Source organism: Schistocerca serialis, chromosome 1, assembly GCF_023864345.2.
Source record: "Schistocerca serialis cubense isolate TAMUIC-IGC-003099 chromosome 1, iqSchSeri2.2, whole genome shotgun sequence".
Classification (NCBI taxonomy): Eukaryota; Metazoa; Arthropoda; class Insecta; order Orthoptera; family Acrididae; genus Schistocerca; species Schistocerca serialis.
Window position 1 is genome coordinate 781,261,078 of NC_064638.1, and position 8,786 is coordinate 781,269,863.

Consider the following 8,786-nt stretch of genomic DNA (forward strand, 5'->3'; position numbering starts at 1 on the left):
TGCTCTAGATGGTGCGACCTGTGTGGCGTCTTCATTGGGGTACAAACACTGTACTGTGGGATGCACCTTATCAGCCAAAACAGTCTCATAATCCTAGGCTGTAACTGATCTTGTAGGGTAACCATGGGGCCCATGAAATCCTGCATATGGCTGCCCAAATCATCGTCGAACCCCACGCCCCCATGCTTTGCTCTTACGGCATAAACTGAGCCAGAAGTTGGAAACAGTGTACAACTGTCATCCGACCAAACGACTATCAGTCATAGTCCAAGGTTTACGACTTCAGCAATAAGTTTTCCTGTATGGGTATTTGTATCACTCATGAGTGGCTTTGGAATTCCGGCTCTCCCTTCGATTTCCTGCTTCTGGAGCTCCATTCGGTTTGTTTCGATCCCGACATGGTTCGCGAGTGCGGCATTCCGTTGTGCAGTGACTTTTGAAACTGCCGTCCTCTTTTCTTTCGCCACAGTCCTCTTTAATTACCGTCGACGCCATCGCGCAACGCACACTTTCATCCGCATTCTGCCTTACCACTTTTCATGTATACGATATAAATCTTCAGAATGGTGCCTTTCGAAACACCAAACACTTCGACTACCTTGGTTACGGAAGCACCCACCATGCGAGCACCAAGGATTTACCCACGTTCCAATCCGCTTAGCTCCTGAATAATGCGCTCACAGCTGTGCGCAATACTGCTGTTCTGACCACGGCGACATTTGTAACATACTGAGGACAGTGCACAGGTGCATTGCAACATCTACATCATCTACATCTACATTTATACTTCGCAAGCCACCCAACAGTGTGTGGCGGAGGGCACTTTACGTGCCACTGTCATTACCTCCCATTCCTGTTCCAGTCCCGTATGGTTCGCGGGAAGAACGACTGCCGGAAAGCCTCCGTGCGCGCTCGAATCTCTCTAATTTTACATTCGTGATCTCCTCGGGAGGTATAAGTAGGGGGAAGAACTATATTCGATACCTCATCCACAAACGCACCCTCTCGAAACCTGGACAGCAAGCTACACCGCGATGCACAGCGCCTCTCTTGCAGAGTCTGCCACTTGAGTTTGATAAACATCTCTGTAACACTATCACGCTTACCAAATAACCCTGTGACGAAACGCGCCGCTCTTCCTTGGATCTTCTCTATCTCCTCTGTCAACCCGACCTGGTACGGAACCCACACTGATGAGCAATACTCAAATATAGGCCGAACTCAAGTATAGGTCGAACGAGTGTTTTGTAAGCCACCTCCTTTGTTGATGGACTACATTTTCTATGGACTCTCCCAATGAATTTGAACCTGGCACCAGCCTTACCAACAATTAATTTCATATGATCATTCCACATCAAATCGTTCCGTACGCATACTCCCAGATATTTTACATAAGTAATTGTTACCAGTGTTTGTTCCGCTATCATATAATCATACAATAAAGTATCCTTCTTTCTATGTATTCGCAATACATTACATTTGTCTATGTTAAGGGGCAGTTGCCACTCCCTGCACCAAGTACCTATCCGCTGTAGATCTTCCTGCATTTCGCTGCAATTTTCTAATGCTGCAACGTCTCTGTATACTACAGCATCATCCTCGAAAAGCCGCATGGAACTTCCAACACTATCTAGTAGGTCATTTATACAGGGTGTTTCAAAAATGCCCGGTATATTTGAAACGGCAATAAAAACTAAACGAGCAGCGATAGAAATACACCGTTTGTTGCAATATGCTTGGGACAACAGTACATTTTCAGGCGGACAAACTTTCGAAATTACAGTAGTTACAATTTTCAACAACAGATGGCGCTGCAAGTGATGTGAAAGATATAGAAGACAATGCAGTCTGTGGGTGCGCCATTCTGTACGTCATCTTTCTGCTGTAAGCATGTGCTGTTCACAACGTGCAAGTGTGCTGTAGACAACATGGTTTATTCCTTAGAACAGAGGATTTTTCTGGTGTTGGAATTCCACCGCCTAGAAGACAGTGTTGTTGCAACAAGACGAAGTTTTCAACGGAGTTTTAATGTAACCAAAGGAGCGAAAAGCGATACAATAAAGGATCTGTTTGAAAAATTTCAACGGACTGGGAACGTGACGGATGAACGTGTTGGAAAGGTAGGGCGACCGCGTACAGCAACCACAGAGGGCAACGCGCAGCTAGTGCAGCAGGTGATCCAACAGCAGCCTCGGGTTTCCGTTCGCCGTGTTGCAGCTGCGGTCCAAATGACGCCAACGTCCACGTATCGTCTCATGCGCCAGAGTTTACACCTCTATCCATACAAAATTCAAACGCGGCAACCCCTCAGCGCCGCTACCATTGCTGCACGAGAGACATTCGCTAACGGTATAGTGCACAGGATTGATGACGGCGATATGCATGTGGGCAGCATTTGGTTTACTGACGAAGCTTGTTTTTACATGGACGGCTTCGTCAATAAACAGAACTGGCGCATATGGGGAACCGAAAAGCCCCATGTTGCAGTCCCATCGTCCCTGCATCCTCAAAAAGTACTGGTCTGGGCCGCCATTTCTTTCAAAGGAATCATTGGCCCATTTTTCAGATCCGAAACGATTACTGCATCACGCTATCTGTACATTCTTCGTGAATTTGTGGCGGTACAAACTGCCTTAGACGACACTGCGACCACCTCGTGGTTTATGCAAGATGGTGCCCGGCCACATCGCACGGCCGATGTCTTTAATTTCCTGAATGAAAATTTCGATGATCGTGTGATTGCTTTGGGCTATCCGAAACATACAGGAGGCGGCGTGGATTGGCCTCCCTATTCGCCAGACATGAACCCCTGTGACTTCTTTCTGTGGGGACACTTGAAAGACCAGGTGTACCGCCAGAATCCAGAAACAATCGAACAGCTGAAGCAGTACATCTCATCTGCATGTGAAGCCATTCCGCCAGACACGTTGTCAAAGGTTTCGGGTAATTTCATTCAGAGACTACGCCATATTATTGCTACGCATGGTGGATATGTGGAAAATATCGCACTATAGAGTTTCCCAGACCGCAGCGCCATCTGTTGTTGAAAATTGTAACTACTGTAATTTCGAAAGTTTGTCTGCCTGAAAATGTACTGTTGTCCCAAGCATATTGCAACAAACGGTGTATTTCTATCGCTGCTCATTTAGTTTTTATTGCCGTTTCAAATATACCGGTCATTTTTGAAACACCCTGTATATATTGTGAAAAGCAATGGTCCCATAACACTCCCCTGTGGCACGCCAGAGGTTACTTTAACGTCTGTACACGTCTCTCCATTGAAAACAACATGCTGTCTTCTGTTTGCTAAAAACTCTTCAATCCAGCCACACAGCTGGTCTGATATTCCGTAGGCTCTTACTTTGTTTATCAGGCGACAGTGCGGAACTGTATCGAACGCCTTCCAGAAGTCAACCTGCAGGCTTGGCTATCATCCACCTTTATATTCAAGCACGCATTCTTCGGGGAGTTTCCAAATTTTTGTGCAATCCTTGTGTGTTAGAGGTCTCTGTGACATCGGTTTTCAAGAAGACAACGCAAGACTGCATGTTGCTCATATCGTCCTGATGCACCTCGCTACAGACGCACTGGCTGGCACGTTCCTTACATCTGGCACTGACAAAAAATCTGGTCAGGGGTGTCGAGAGACTATCACGCTACTTCCCACCAGGCACTACCACTCTGGCGTACCCACAACTTTCATCCAAGCAGAATTCGACTACACGCCCAGCCGGATTACAGTCATTGTTGCTGTCAGAAGTGACAGATCTAACGAGGAAAACACGAAAACTACCAAAATCCGATTGTGCAGAAACTTCGCTCTGTGGAAGAGGGGTCAAAGTAAGCGAACACGTAGATACTCACTCGATCATACCTGAGAAAATGTTGGCCTAAGTTTCCAGGGTGCTTTATGTGTCTTTTAGCTAGCAGTTAGTCCAGCTGAAGCAGTGGCACAGTAGTGTTTCAGGCCGTCGAAGATTATTTCCAACGTATATTGAAATTTTCCGATGTATGTTGAAATAACGTTGTCTTTACTAGTGTACTAATTGTATGTCTGGTGAATGACTTAAAAAAAACTGTAAATGAAAGGAAATATTTTTGAAATTGTCATCGGTGAAATTACTGTAGATGGTTCAAATGGCTCTGAGCACTATGGGACTCCTGAGGTCATCAGTCCCCTAGAACTTAGAACTATTTATTTACACGTCAAGTTCCGTAGGACCAAATTGAGGAGCAAATCTCCAAGGTCATGGAACGTGTCAGTACATGAACTTACAACATAAAAGTAATAACAGATAAAAATAAATGTTCATGAACCTGCAAGAAAATCAGTCCGTAAGTTTAAGCAAACGCTATCAGCTATACAATGAGAATCAGCTTAATTTTTCAAGGAACTCTTCGACAGAATAGAAGGAGTGACCCATGAGAAAACTCTGCAGTTTCAATTTGAAAGCGCGTGGATTACTGCTAAGATTTTTGAATTCGAGTGGCAGCTTATTGAAAATGGATGCAGCAGTATACTGCACACCTTTTTGCACAAGAGTTAAGGAAGTCCGATCCAAATGGAGGTTTGATTTCTGCCGAGTATTAACCGAGTGAAAGCTGCTTATTGTTGGAAATAAACTAATATTGGTAACAAGAAACGACAATAAGGAACATATACCTATTGAGAGGCAAATGTCAAAATACCCAGACTCGTGAACAGAGGTCGACAAGAGGTTCATGAACTCACACCACTTATTGCCTGAACCGTTTCTGAGCCAAAAATATCCTTCTACAATGGGAAGAATTACCCCAAAACATAATACCATACGATATAAGTGAATGAAAATAAGCAAAGTAGACTAATTTACGTGTCGAAGCATCACTCACTTTCGATACCGTTCGAATAGCGAAAATGGCAGTATTAAGTCTCTGAACAAGATCCTGAACGTGGGCTTTCCACGACAGCTTGCTATCTATCTGAACACCTAGGAATTTGAACTGTTCAGTTTCACTAATCATATGCCCGTTCTATGAGATTAAAACGTCAGGTTTTGCTGAATTGTGTGTTAGAAACTGTAATTTAACGTTAGTTTATTTTCTAAAAGCCATGAACTGAGGTCATGTACTGCACTACTTGAAACGGAGTCAATGTTGCACTCAACATCCTTTACTACCAAGCTAGTGTCATCAGCAAACAGAAATATTTTAGAGTTACCCGTAATACTAGAGGACATATCATGTATATAAATAAGGAACAGGAGCGGCCCCAACACTGATCCCTGGGCACCCTCCACTTGACAGTACCCCACTCAGATCCCACATCACAGCCGTTATCAACATTGTAAATAATGACCTTCTGCTACCTGTTGCTAAAGTAAGAGGTGAACCAATTGTGAGCTACTCCCCTTATTCCGTAATGGTCCAACTTCTGGAGCAATATTGTGAGATCAACACAGTCAAATGCCTTTGTTAAATTAAAAAATACGCCAAGCGTTCGAAACTTTTTGTTTAGCCCATCCAGTACCTCACAGAGAAAAGAGAATATAGCATTTTCAGTTGCCAGACGACTTATAAAGCCGAACTGTACATTTGATAGCAAATCGTGTGATATAAAATGATCAATTAACCTTACATACACAGCCTTTTCGATAACTTTTGCAAACACTGATGGCATAGAAATAGGCCTAAAATTATCTACGTTATCCCTTTCTCCCTTCTTATAAAGCAGCTTTACTACCGAGTACTTTAATCGCTCAGAAAACTGACCATTCCTAAAGGAAAAATTACAAATATGGCTAAATACAGGGCTAACATGTGCAGCACAGTACTTTAATATTCTACTAGACACTCCATCATAACCATGAGAGTCTTTAGTCTTCAGTGATTTAATTACTGACTCAATCTCCCTCTTGTCTGTATCACAGAGGAGTATTTCAGACGTCAATCTCGGAAAGGCATTTGCTAAGAAATTTATATGATTTCCTGTAGAAACTAAATTTTTATTTAATTCACCAGCAATGCTCAGAAAATGGTTGTTAAATACTGTACATATATTTGATTTATCAGTAAAAGAAATATTATTACTGCGAACTGACTTTATATCATCAACCTTGTGCTGCTGACCAGACAGTTCCTTCGCAACTGACCATATGGCTTTAATTTTATCCTGTGAATTAGCTATTCTATTTGCATACCACATACTTTTTGCCTTGCTAATAATATTTTAAGCACCTTACAATACAGTTTGTAATGGGCTACTGTAGCTTGATTGCGACTACTTCTAACATTTTGATATAATTCCCGCTTTGTTCTACATGATATCCTTATCCCACTAGTCAGCCAACCGGGCTGTCCATTACTGCTAGTACCCCGTTTAGAATGTTCTAATGGAAAGCAACTCTCGAAGAGCATGAGAAATGTGTTATGGAAAGCATTGTATTTATCATCTATATTATCGGCACTATAAACATCTTGCCACTCTTGTTCCTTGACAAGTTTTGAAAAACTCTCTATTGCTGTTGGATTAACTTTCCTACGTAGTTTGTAATTAAATACGACATTGGTTTGAGTACAAAAACCTTTTAGTGTTAAAATTTGTGCATCATGGTCTGAAAGGCCATTCACCCTTTTAGTAACAGAATGCCCATCTAGTAATGAAGAATGAATAAAAATATTGTCTATGGCTGTGCACTGTTCCCCTGCACCCTAGTTGGAAAAAACACAGTTTGCATCGGATCATATGAATTTAGGAGGTCTACCAACATCCTTTTTCTTACACAATCATGTACAAAATTAATATTGAAGTCAGCACATATAACTACTTTCTGGTACTTCCTACAAAGTGAATCAAGAACCCTCTCTAGCTTAAGCAAAAATGCTCTGAAGTCGAAGTTAGGGCCCCTATAAACAGCAGCAATTAGAAGTTTAGTTTCACTAAATTCAACTAATGCTGCACAACTTTCAAATGTCTGTTCAGTGCAGTGTCGTGATACGTCTATGGACTCAAATGGAATACTGTTTTTTACGTACAGAGCCACTCCCGCACACCGCAAGGAACTCCTCGAGAAACAGCCAGCTAATCTGTAGCCTGGTAAAGAAAGCCTCTGAATCATCAAATTATTTAAGTGGTGCTCTGATATACCAATGATTTCAGAGTTGACATATCAGTTCACTAACTTTATCTCTAATACCTCTTATATTTTGATGAAATATGCTAATTCCTTCTCTACTTGGAAACATTACATCCTCTGGAGGTGAGCCCTTAGTTAGAGGCACTTCCTTTAAGCAGGTATACCTATCAGCTGACTTCAGTCTAGAAAAGGTGCAGCTCTAACACCAACTACTACAGGAATTTTTCCATGAGTGATACCACTACCACCACCACCACCCACTACTCTGTCACCTATAAGCTTAGCCAGCCTCCCCTTCCCATATCTATTGAGGTGCAGGCCATGCCTAGTGAAACCCCATCTACAGATAGACCCAACTGGCACCACTGAGATGTGATCCATGCCCTCCGCCATCAGTGCCCTCTCCAGCCCCACATTAACGCGCCTAACAGCCGCATTAAGGTGAGGCCGATCATGACGCTGAAACAGTTGCACGAAATGCACATTAGTGCCACCAATTTGAGTAGCTATCTCAACCAAGTCACCACTGATATCATACTACTTAAACCTATCTAACCTAAGGACATCACACACATCCATGCCCGAGGCAGGATTCGAACCTGCGACCGTAGCGGTCCCGTGGTTCCAGGCTGTAGCGCCTAGAGCCGCACGGCCACACCGGCCGGCAATTACTGTAGAGTACCTTGACTCATAATCAACTGCAAGTGCCAGTTTTCGGAAAAATGATACGTCATGCGCGGATTGCGCGAAGTTGTTGCCAACGCGTGAAAACTTCAGCAGTATTAATGACGTTACTTTCCCGAGTGAGATTCATACGAAGATACGTCGCTGTTACAAACCTGCCTTCGTGCGATATTCGTGGTGTTCGGAGTCTAGGATCGGTATCATCCAAGGGATTGCACCAAATCTTCATGAAGAAGAAAGTTAAGAATAAAATATGAGAATGAAGAATTGATATGAGAATTAAATATAAGCATATCAGAATTTTAAAAGATTGTAAGGTGTGAAAATACCTTACACACAATGAACGTATGACACTTTTTGTGAAACATAGTTGTAAGTTTACATTCAATATCGCGCCCTTGTATGGCCTAAATTGATAAGAAACATTCGTGGACATGGTTAGATAAATGAAAAAAATAAACAAAAAAGTAAAATCGTGTTTCGAACACAGGACTCAAAAAGTGAAAGGTCACGAAGCTGACCACTACGCCACCACCTCGGCCCAGCTCTATTGCATGCTACAAACCCTCTAAATTTTGTTGAAAACTTTGACCGTCGTTTCTCACAAATGGTCGTGTATCTGCAGGTAAGCCAAGACATGTGTTCGCTTACTTTGGATCTTCTTCCAGTGAGCGAGCGAAGATTCTGGCAAATCAGGTTATGGCACTTCCCGTGTTCTCCTCGTGAGTAACTAAGGGCACTTGTATGTGAATAACTATTAAAAAAACCGATTTTTTATTTTTGTCTCAAAAATTCTCTGTAGTTTTCTGAACGAGAAAAAATTTACTTAGAGGAAAATGGACCACAGAAAGAACCAAACTTAGAGGAATTTAAAAGTAGCTGCATACACCATGACTTCCCTATGGTACACAAACAGTTCTGTTAAAAGTAGTCTTTATTTCATTCAATAATTTTTTCATAATGTGGGGACACAGTAATAATATATTT